Genomic DNA, 12,168 nt, shown 5'->3' with positions numbered 1-12,168 from the left:
TGCGGGGGGCGGCCCCCCGCGGTGGGGCCGGGCCGCCTCTAGACCCGAGGGCGGCCTGTAGGCAGGAGCGGGGCCTTTCCCGGGTGGGTTCGGCGGCCCGGGGGCCGGCGGAGGCCTGCGGCCCATTGTTCGGCTGCTCCTTCCCCGCACGGCCCGGAGAGCCCCGGCTGCGAGATGCCTCCCCCTCCTCCGCACCCCTCCTTCCCAAGAACCACCCCACGCTCCGGCCCCCTGGGGAAAGAATTACACAACTAGCTGGAAACCGTAGGTTCTTTTCTCTTCGCCGGGCTCTGCGTTTTACTTCAGCCAACGTAGGCTGGCGTTCGCTCTTCATACTGCGAGCATTAATAGTCCTGTTTGGAAGTTGCCTGAGGTAACGGGGTAAAATCAGTTCCTTAATCTAGCGGAGTTTTACCTACGTGCAGTTTGAAGACATGGTTATGGCTTGGCTTTGGCTGGGAAGAAAGGCACCACTGAGCTAATTCAGCTTGGCAGTAGAACTGTTTTTGCTGTAGCCACACACAAGCACTGCAGAAATCTTTCTTCTGATTCAGCAGGAACATTTTCCCTGTTCGTTTGGAAAATAAACTTGCTGTAGTTGTCAGGGAAGAAACAATAAGGAGTGTATGTAGGACTAGGAGCTACCTATTCATACCCTTCAGAAAAAGACCAGGCCAGAAGGACGGGGAGCTGAACCTCACTTTGGAAAATACCATCTTTTCTACCATTAAATCAGCACGGCCACATTTCTTTCCTTCGGGAAGTGGAGGGGCTCCCTGTAGAACTGCTAGTATCTCGGTTTCATTTTTTTTTCTTCTTTTCTCTTTCTTTCCTGCACAAATATGTATATATTGCTTGAATAAAGCTCTCCTACAAAAGATTGAGCTTGCCCATCAGTACTGAATAATACAGAGCTGGGATTCAATAGAGTTGAATTTTCAAGCTCTTTCTTATCCCGTGCTTTCTTAATTACAGCAAGAAAACTAGTTTAAAAAAAAAAAACAACAACTTGCAGGGTTCTTTAACTTTTTCATTGCTCTCTGTAGTTACCAGTGCTTTATTTGAAAGCAATTGACAACTTCTGATGGAAGACCATGAAGTTTTGCATAAAATTCTACTTACGTGGTACATGTTCCTGAGTGTTTTGTTGCCTAAGGCAGAAAAACTGTAGTTTTGGCTCATTAGTTCAATTCATTATAATTATGCCTAATATTGATGGAAGATTCTTTCCAGCTCCTTTTTCCCCCACCCTCTTCTCCAATAATTGTTATTTAACCAGATCTTAGCTTTAATAGTTCAAAAGCAAAAGAACAGCTTAAGGAATACACTCTAATATAGCAGTCTTTGTTTAGTTTAAACATCTGTTGCTATTTCCCTTATTATGGAAGTTAACGTTTTTAACACTAAAATAAACACACGCAAAATGAAGAAAAGCAAAGCAAAACTTCAGTGGTGTTTATAGTGAGGTGTTTATATCCCAGTGGTTTAAAAAGTATAAACACTGGCAACATCTGCAGTGAACTCGAAGGGTGTTTTAGAGATGCCTACAGATCTTCCATGCCTCTGCCGTAGTATTTATTTTATAAGTGAGTTGTGTCAGCAGTGATGGATCTTGTCTTTTCAAAGACACTGCTGCGGTAGTAACTATATTGACAACAAAGTGCCCTTTCAAACTCAATTAATTAGGATTTATTGAAGGTCATACTTGAACTACTTATAAACAGATGCCTTCCTGAAAAGTACTTTTGCAGATGTAGGGTAAGATACAAATACATTGTATGATGTGAAAGTCGGTTTGTAATTTCAGAGAAAAGAAGTATGGACCTGTATACCACAGGAAATAAATGAGATGGGTTCCTTATTCCTTTAGAACCTCTCTTGAAACACTTGCTTTTGCTTATTGAGATAATTGGTATGCTGGTGAAATGTGTCATTATCTTTTTATGAGGTTTACCAGCGGTTTTAATCTTTCACCTCTGGCACAAGCCCCTGGAACTATGTGCCATTGATTTGTAGCTGCAGCTTATGGCTAAGAGATGTATTGGTACATAAGAAATGGGAAAAGTTCTTCCATCGTGTACATTTGGCAGCCCTTTAGTTCAACATGGAGTAGAAGAGTATAATTTGCATCCCAAGACAAGTCCTGCTTTTTCTTGCCCAGCAAGAGTTACAGATAGCAATTTGTTATCTGTAAGCTTCAGGCTACTGAGCTAATGCCAGCACTTAGTTAGTCTTCCTTGACTGGTAGGTGCAGGAAACCTCAGCTATGTCTTAATCTCATTCTGTTCCTAAGAAGTGTCATTCATGATCATGCTCCAGTGAGTATGGGAACATTTATTGATAGAGTGCTGTTTAGTTCATAAACCATATTTCTGATTTTGGCTTACTCAGTGGAGGTCTGCGGGAAGAAAGTCAAATGGTGATTAATATAGAAGGGATCTGCTTCATGGACAGAAAAGTGCCCTTTTGTTGAGGTTGGGGGGGAAATGGGAGATCTAGAAGTTCTCCCATTAACCGTTAAGAAGTAATGGTGTGTTGCAGATTTAGCTGACCGCTTTGTAGTATGGAACCTTAGCTGATAGTTGACTGTTTTCTCAAATGTAATAATTTTTTAATTTTTTTTTCTCCCCTGTGAGGGTGGTCAAACACTGGCACAGGTTGCCCAGAGAGGTTGTCGGGTCTCCATCTTTGGAGATACTCGAAACCCCACTGGACACGGCCCTGAGCAACCTGCCCTAGTTGAGCCTGTTTTTGAGCAGGTTTGGACTAGATGATCTCCAGAGGTGCCTTCTAGCCTCAACACTTCTGTGATTCTGTAATATGATGGAAAGTTCTGCATACTCATATAATTAAGACAGCCACAGCCAGCAAAAGCATTATAACCAGTGATGAGGTGAGGGGTTTTTTGAATGGGGCTCCATAACTTTGAACTGTAGAATAAAGCCATTTCCTTTCCTCAGGCTTGTTTCTTTTATACTGATAATTTCTACCCTTTTGAGTGTTTTCTTAATATTATTACTAGCTTTGAGCGCCTCTTGATGCCCCATGATAATCTCAACTCTGACGCTTTTGGAGGAAAATCTTAATTTTAACAACCTAGTGGTTTTTTTAACAAGTTGCATAAAAGCGAACATTTGAGTTTTGTCTCCCTCTCCGGTGAAAGAAAATTTTTAAATCATTCAAATGAGAATGTTTAGTCTTTGCCAATGGGAAAGTGACAGTTACATCAGCAATGATCAACCACTTCAAGCAATGTATTGTAATATATTTGGTGCGATAAGAAAGACAAGAAATAATTAGAGAATTGTTGACTCAGCATCTGGATGCTGATTGCTAGCATGAATACATCTGATAACCTCCTACTAAACATTTGCTGCCAGTGATCAATGGCCAGTTTAATGAGTAGTGCTTTCTTATCATTGTTTTCTTCCTAATGAGCTCAGAGACATCAGAAAACTCTTGGGAGACTGTTGTCCTCGCTGAGGTGCAAAGGCCATGAAGCAGAACCATTCTGTACCAGTCTGGCATTCCCAGTGCTTCCTATCAAATGACAAGCACTTGATCCGGGCATGTATTCAGAGGTGGAACATCTGCATCTTGTTTTGCAATGGAAACTCACTTAACTTTAGCTGAATATTCTTTCTCCAAGAGTCTTGTGTGTGAGGTAATGGCAGGAGGGCTCAGAGCTAAACAAAACAAATCACAGGTGATCCTGCTCTCTGACTAGTGCAGGGGCAGTCTAGCAAGCTGGCTCCTCGATTCCAACAGAGTATGTATGAGAAAGTGCAGTCTCCAAGTAGATTTGTTGCATTTTGTTGTTTATCTGAGGGAGTGTACAGATGGTTGTGTGTTGGAAGGCAGATTTCTGCCTGCCTTCCTCTCTCTCCCATTTTCAAATGCTTTGTGTTATTACTGCATTCTCAAGGCTTGAAACTGCTGTGCTGGGAATGGTATACAGAAATGCAATAAGATGCTAAGAAATCCCCCAGGCATGTTATGAGACTTGGAGCACTCGAAATAGTTATACAGAGTTCTCTGGACAGTCCAGAAGACTGGATTTTTTTAATGAAGAAAATTGGATCCAGATTTGTAGAAAAACACCCCTTTTTGGTTTCAGGACAGCTTACATTAGTTAGTGGCATATAACATAATTATTTCACTGACTTCCTGTAACAGTGAAGCATTAGTTGGCTACAGCACTGAGCTTGCATAGCTATATATCTTCTTAGGGCACTGCAAGGCATTTTGAATATATGTATTATCTTCCCAAAAAGGCCGGTTTAGATGTTTGATATCAAACAAGGAGACTGAAACAGATTCTGCTAACTTCATTTGCTTTTTAATGAAATGTAATGTGTTTTCTTAAGTTCTAAAGAATAGTTTCCATCAGTTTTCTTTGCTGACCTTGCATTTTACTCTGGGTTTGTAACATCAGTTTCTCCTATTAACTCCAAAGTTTGGTTTAGTTTCTAAATATATAAAATGACTTTAACACTATTCTTAATAGAATTAGTGGAATAATAAATGGGATAAAAATCTCCTTCATGGTGAATTAAGTGTTCTTATTTATAATGCAGTGTAAAATTTCTGTTCAAAGTCATGTAAACTAAGATGCACCTACAGAATGTTCCCCATTTATAGAACATTCTGTGGGTTTTGCTTTTTCAATGTCTTTTATCTTCAGGAAAAAACAAAGAGCTCCAACTTCACAGTTGGGCTTTTCTTACTCATTTCCTCCTAGCATGAAGTTGGGAATATCCTTTTCAGTACTGACATCAAAATTCAGTTTATTTTCCTCATTCATCAAAGGCAGGATAGATTTAGGTCATACTTAAGCATTTTTTTTTTCCCTGGAGTTCTGTTGTTCTCTTCGCCCTTGATGCTAGTTCAGCATTTGTACTGAGAACTCAAACAAGGAAATTAAAAAAACAAATATAATAGTGGGTTATCCCACAACTTTCGATAGATAAGATAGGCAGCACATTTTTTCTGAGATAAAAGGTAGTGAGGTTTGTAGCAGTAAGTTGAATTCTGTGTTAATGAGCAGTTTGCTTAAAGGCTGTAACTTGTTACTCACAAGTCAAATTTGTTACAGTGCCAGGTCTCTTTGGATATAAATCCAGGGATTTCAGGAGACATTGAAAAAGCTTAAATTGCTCCAGAGTTTGAACAATGCACTGTATTGTATGGAGAACTGTTAGAGGAAAAAATACAGCTTAAACAACAGTCTTCATTGTGTGGCATCTGAAATTATGAATGAAAAAGTTCATCCATATGTATTGGTTTTGCCTTTTTTAAATATCTGCTTTGCATGAAAATAGTTGTCTATTAATTTCTTCTTGAGGATTAATACAGATGGGCCTTTATATTTGATTTTGGCTGAATAGACTACAGAGTTTTAACATGCTGCATGCAGACAGTGTGCCAAGCAATTTAGCAAAGTTGTTTACACTAACAATAATCCAGCAGGACAGAGCCTATAATTTTTCACTGATAATAGTATGAGGTAGTGACGAATACAAGTTTCTGGAGGAGTGTTTACAAAAATGGTATTATACTTTTCCAGTGTTAAGGAATCATGAGTGGTTTTGGGTTTAATTTCTTTTTTAAAGCCAGCCAATTTTTTCTTCATCGTGCAGTCTGTATCATCTCCCTGAAAATTACTTTACAAATCAGCATGGAACGATTGCTGGACACACAGCGGCATTGTTTCCTTTCCCTTTCAGTAAAAGCCGTGCGCTTTGGAAGGTAACTGACTGTGTGATACAGCACTGCTAGATGTTGTTGTATAAGCACTATGCCAGGACTGTGGGTGCAGTAACATACACACCATGAGTGCCACGATGCACAGTTCTAATTTCCTGGAGGCAGATTTCCCTCGGTGCTTCATCTAACAGCTTTTTTTAAAGAAAGAACCGACATTCTCATGCCTATCTCTACAAGTTGATGTAATGGCGCGTGTAGCTTGGTGTGTACTGGCAGGTATCTTAGGAGTCTTGGTGGGACGGAAAGAGAGGCCGTAGATCACCCAGCACAAGTGCAATTTTGAACAGGCAGTTGAGCTCTTAATTAGGGTTATCTCTGTCGACTTGTAAACCTCATGTTACAGATGGATGGAGTTGGAAGAGTTTTATTCTTAACATCAGTAGTAGTTTGGCACTGATTCTAAGGTAAGGCAAGCTTGGAGCATTTTAGCTGAGCTCCATACAGCTTTTTCTTGTATGACCTTGGTGAAGTTGAAGTAATGTTGGTCCTGGGACCACCACAGCATTGGTTCTAGCCAAAGAAAAAGTCATCCAGAAACTTCAGTAAGGTGGTGAGTCTTCATCAAAGATCTTTCGATATCTAGTTTTAATAGGAATGTAAGCCCTGAAAATCTCAGGTAGAAAGTAATACAAGTGTGGGGGACAAAAGCATGAAACGCAGTTTAGAATGTTTCCTTTACATAAGTTTCATGGCGCAGTTTGGTATCAGATTTTTTTAAAGTAACACTTTTCTTTTTTCTTCGCTTTTTAACTTTGTTGTTGCTTGTGTTAACATAGTAGTGCATGGTGCAGTCCAGCTTTTCCCTCCGAAAATGTTATGTGACACTTTGTGCCTCATTTTGTCTTTGGAGGAAAAGATCATCCACAATATAGTGTACATGGATGGAGGTAGATAATATTTGGGCTAAAGTGGAACGTTACAGCCTTTGTGGCATAGGAGGAGGAAAGAAAGTATGCCTTCAGCAGGTAGGTGCCAGCTTAGTTCCTTCACAAAAAATGTGGCTCCTGTCTTTTCATAATACACATTGTTACAAGAGTCTATCTTTGATTATTTTAAGACATGTTCTTTTTCACTCCTCATCATTTTGGAGCGTTCCTTGTCAACTGTGAGAATCAAGCATTGTAGTGTATAACTTTCCTCCTATTCTTCCAAACGTTGCTAGCAGGTTCCAGGAAATATATTTGCTCTCCCAGGAAAAGTTTGGAACCAGTTATGTTTAAAAAGCAGTAGGTTTTCCTGGAAACCCATTTGACAGGGCAGGCATGGAAACCACTCAGCATTACACCTCCCTGGTTTGCAAGACTTAATATTTATTCCTGAGCATGCAGAAATAGTTTTTTTGCCTTTAAACATGGGTTGTAGTTCGAAGTAAGAGAGGTACTAAACCTCTAGATAGATGAGCCTATCTTTTTTGCCCAGGAAGGAATGGCACTGCTGTATAGGAATATAAGCCAGTATTGAAATATTTATTATGTCTTGTTTTAACCAAAAATCACAGAACAGCAGATTGGCAATAGCCTTTGTAGTTACCATCTATGAAGCGCCCAGCCCAGCAGTCCTTTGCGTAAGAAGAGTGAAAACCAAAGCTGCTAAGTGGATCTTTTGGAATAGCTGTTGTCTTTTTGGGAGTGAGTATTTACTTGTTTTAAAAATGGCATTAGTGCACTCCGGTTGCCCTTTAGAGATGGTATCGTGACTTCCAATTTTGTTACTTGCTTGTTAATGTTTAGTATTTCTCACCTCCGAAAGTAAATTTAGGTATTTGTAAAATCAGCAGGTTTTGACGCTTTCAGAGCAGAACCTTTCAGAAAACTATTGTTTCTTGGCTCCAGATTACTAAATTGGAGTTTTTTTTCTCTGTGATGCATCGCTAATTGTAATTAAATGGCCATATGAAGAAAATCAAAGTTGTCCAGACAAAAGGAAACTATTTCTATGAATCTAAATTACCTAGGAAGACCAGTAAATGCCACACAAGAGCTAGCCAAGTAAAATAAGACTATTTAGTTGTTCTGTTTATATTCTTTGGAAAGTAATCTGTTCTAAAGCAGGAGCTCTACAAAAAGTACTCTTAGCATATAGAAAAAAAAAGTTGACATAACTATGGCACCTCCTTTGCGGTGGTTTTATACAGAACACTGAAATGAAGATGGGGTGAGGGAAGTGCTGTATGATTCATATAGGACAAGTTTGAACTCAGCCAGTTTCTTGGATTTAGTATAAATATTTATGGCATTGAAGGGGATTTTTTTTTAATATGCTTCCTTGTGCTCTGGATCTTTTAGCTGTCCTCCTCAGACATCTGGTGTGCATTGCTGCTTGTTTAACACCCACCCTTCAGTTTTCATGCTGTGGCATCTCGGAGAGCTATCGCAGTCACTCTGTGGTCGGTGTAAATTAAATCTCATAGAGCCAGCTGGGAGAATGCTGACGTGCACACTTTTCCTGCTGAATACTCTAAAACCAGTGGCTACAGTTAAAGAGGTGAACACTTTGCTCTTGTCTTGCTGTAGGCATCATACTGAGCTATTTACCAAAAGTGTCAAAAATAGGAACTCTGGCATTAGCAATGATGTTTACAGATTCTTGACTAGTTTCTCTCTCTTAGAAAAAGCTTCTCTTATCAATGTTTTATAATAAATGTATCTAACTTAGCTCATCAGCAAAAAAAATTAAGTTCTCCTCCTTTAAAAATCCTTAAAAGTCCTAATTTCTAAGACTGTAACTGCTTTGAGGTACATTATGCTTGCCTTAACAGCTAATCTGTGGATGTACTGAGTTTTTCTTCGTAGTACAGTAAATTGAACACTACCCTATTTGGTTTCAAGTGTTTCTCAGTTATTCTCAATTATTTTTTATATATGTGTATATATATGTTCATTTAGAAGCAAGTATGATAACAAATATTTTAATACTCATTGTAATGTATTTGTATAGATATAATTTTAATCCTCTCTGCAGAATCCTAGTCCTCACAGAAGCCTAGTTAATTCAACCTTCAGCTACCCCCATGAAATAAATAGTGAACGTTGTTGTTATTTACAGAGGGGGAAAAAAAAGAGCTGTAATTGGTTAAATTCATGTAAGTCGGGGATAAAGCTGACAGCAACATTCAAAGTGTCTTGACTCTAATACTTTGCTGCGGTGCTAAACCTTACCATGATCTGTTAGTAAACGAAAAGTGCTTTTACCTGTTTGTTTTGAGATGTGCAAATACAAATTCTAATTCATCAACTAAACAGATAAAAACTGTGATCTTTGAAACTTGGACTGATGATTTATGGACTAGATGCTTGCTTTCTGCTCAGCAGTCATGGAGGGAACAGGATCTTTTGGACTAAAATCTCTTGTGACTGTGGTTCATCTATAGTGGGGCCCCTTCTACACTGAGATGATGAAATCTGTTTCGGGGGAAGCAGTTGAGCCTTTTTAGCCGATACGAGGATTGAGCTCTTACAAAAAATGGTGGGATGGAAGAATTTTAAGTTCCCCTATTTGAGCCACAGGACCTCTGCAGGTCTGTTCTTTTCTATTTGAGGCCTGTTGAGTTGCATAAAAGGCGTGTGCCCACTGATGCCAGCAGTTAATTTTATATTCTCTTCAGAAGATGAGTTGGGATAAGAAACTTCAATTAAATAGCAGTCCAACTGTGGTCATGCAATGCACGGCTTGGCAACAGGCAAGCTGATAAACCATTTATGACTTGAAGCAGTGCTTCCAAACCTTTTTAATTAATACAGTGTTGAGCCTTTTTAGCCGATACGAGGATTGAGCTCTTACAAAAAATGGTGGGATGGAAGAATTTTAAGTTCCCCTATTTGAGCCACAGGACCTCTGCAGGTCTGTTCTTTTCTATTTGAGGCCTGTTGAGTTGCATAAAAGGCGTGTGCCCACTGATGCCAGCAGTTAATTTTATATTCTCTTCAGAAGATGAGTTGGGATAAGAAACTTCAATTAAATAGCAGTCCAACTGTGGTCTGCAATGCACCGGCTTGGCAACAGGCAAGCTGATAAACCATTTATGACTTGAAGCAGTGCTTCCAAACCTTTTTAATTAATACAGTGTCTCACTGCCAAAATACAGTGTCTCCCTGCCACTGAAGTGGCTGTTTGGTTCCATTAAAAACTTCACAGTGGTATTTAATAGAGTGCCTGCTTAATTATGGGGTGGAACATCTTTAATGTGTGATGGAGGGTAGAGATCTGCAGAAATGTTTAGGATGTACATCATTCAAGTAAAATGGGGAAGGATTTAAGAGATAATTAACTGGGGAGTGATATCATAGTAATGTAGTGAGAGATTTAATTTCTGGATCCTGTGGAGCTAGTATTGTGTGAATGGTGGGACACAGACATGCAACTGACATTTTTTGTTACCTTCATTTTACCAACCCATCTGCTCTTCCCTGTCTTTTCTGTGTTTTGTCAGGAATGAGTTGCTTCTGCAACTTTGAAGTAAGTAAACAAGGAGCCTGGAGTTAAGTTAATCAAAAGGGAGATTCAGCTAAAGACTAGTAGGTGTAGGGGGAGGAAAACGAAGCCCTAATTAAAGGTCTTTGAGAAGTAGAGTGTACCTTTGGTACTGCTCATGCACTGCGATCCCATGACTGTCAAGATAACTTCAAAAATACAAATTTCTGCTTGTTCCTTGCTTTTCCAAGAGTTCTGGAAAACCTGCCCTCAATGCCCAGAAAACTGTGAGAAAGGCTGTCCAGGCAGCGTGTAATTTCTTGGTAGCAAACACAATCCCTCCCTCTATCTTTCCTGCCTTAGCTTCCCCTTGGAGAGAACATTTATTTTAAGTGACCCTGCAACTTGGCCCCATAAACCACCCTCCTTCTTGTGAAATAAACAGTCCAGCTATGATTTAGGCAGTGCTCCCATCTATCCCTTAGCACCATAGGGTTGTCTGCCCTTTTATCTCTCTGAATCTGACCTCTATCAATCCCAGTTGCTGTGTAGTAGTGCTGGCTATTGGAGTGGGTAGGAGCATTAATTCAGATCCGGTATCTTCAGTCCTTTTGAGGAGGGAATAATAATGTTCTCTGGTACCAGATTTGTCACAGCTGAATCTTCTAGTGGAACAACAGTTTTCAAGGTCTTGTACCCTGTGGTTACCTAAAATTTTTCTGTGGATCTTTTCATAGCGAGTCTTTTTTCCCCAATAAAATTACTTATCTTAGTTGCATGTCATGAACCCAAGATTAAAAACTGCTACGTCAGAGGAACAAAATTAATTTTATCTTTTCCTTAGTGGTGGTGTGTGCCTGTTTGTCTGTTTTGGAGACAATCCTTTTAGGAACAATGGTAATATTTTGGATTTTTTTATGTATGTTTCTTTATACCAGCACCCATAACCCTGGAGAAATGATATGGCATCCTTTCCTCTCCATCTCATGAGCCACACCATTCTCTGAGCTTTTCTAGAAGATGAAGCCTTCACAAGTTTTTGGTTATTAAAACACTACATGTGAGCAACAGCTGAGGAAGACTGTTGCGTTGTGTCTCAGGATAATACAAAGCCAGGGGGTTGAAGGATCTATATTACCCAACCTTGTAGTGCTTATGATGAGCTTGAATTCGTTCTCTTCTACTGGCTGAGGCAGTGGCTGGGTCATATCCTGGCCTACTGCCATCAGTTACAGTAAAATCCTGCACATAAGGAATTGGCAAGCTGACACGTCCTCCTTATTTTCTATGTCAATAGCATGATCAAAAGACTATCTTGTTTTCATCTGAATGGCTTGTGTAGTTTGCTGTTGGATTCAGAGTGCTTGACTGCCCTGCACAGTTGTCATTGCTCTCTTGCTTTCCCTCTGTAGAAGGGATTTTGGAGCCCATTTTGAAGGACAAAGGGATTTTGTTCTTTACAATGGATTCTTTGTGGGAGATGGGCTGGAATTGTTCTGACGTTCTGTGGATTAAAGTCTTCGATATTCTGTCCAGCTTGGTTGAAGGGGCTCCGTGTTCCTTAAATACGTGAGTCCATTTCAGACAGGCTGCAATCAGGTAGCAGCAAACCAAAACTGAAATTGAAGTTTTTCCTGTGTTCATTAGGCCAAATGTAATTTGCTCATTCCACCTCAGTTTAGGAAGAGATTATCATGTTGGTGACCGTGAAGGTGGCAGCAGCTCCTAGTTGTCTGTCCATGTGCGTGTGATCGGCTTGCCTCCGATCCCATCTCCTCCTGCCCTGTGGCAGCAGCTTCGGGTATTTGACTGCTTGGCCACATGCCATATGGGGAAAATGCAGTAGCCGAGACTACTTTGCTTTTTATGGCCTTTTTTTTTTTTTTTAACTTACCATTTTGAGGTCTCTTGTATGTTACTAATAGGAATCCAATCAGGAAACTTAACACTAAGCTTAGCAGGACTTGCACACAGTACAGTGGTCTAAACAGT

General features: G+C 39.9%; 1 protein-coding gene across 2 annotated transcripts in view; it reads left to right on the top strand.

Annotated features, from left to right (window-relative positions):
• The window catches only part of VGLL4 (vestigial like family member 4), an 89,579-nt gene that overhangs the window by 41,047 nt on the left and 36,364 nt on the right, over positions 1-12,168 (top strand). The window lies entirely within an intron of this gene.

Source organism: Aptenodytes forsteri, unplaced genomic scaffold, assembly GCF_000699145.1.
Source record: "Aptenodytes forsteri isolate BGI_AS27 unplaced genomic scaffold, ASM69914v1 Scaffold105, whole genome shotgun sequence".
Taxonomy (NCBI): domain Eukaryota; kingdom Metazoa; phylum Chordata; class Aves; order Sphenisciformes; family Spheniscidae; genus Aptenodytes; species Aptenodytes forsteri.
Note: the sequence above shows the minus strand (reverse complement) of the source record. Positions and strands in the feature narration are given on the sequence as shown.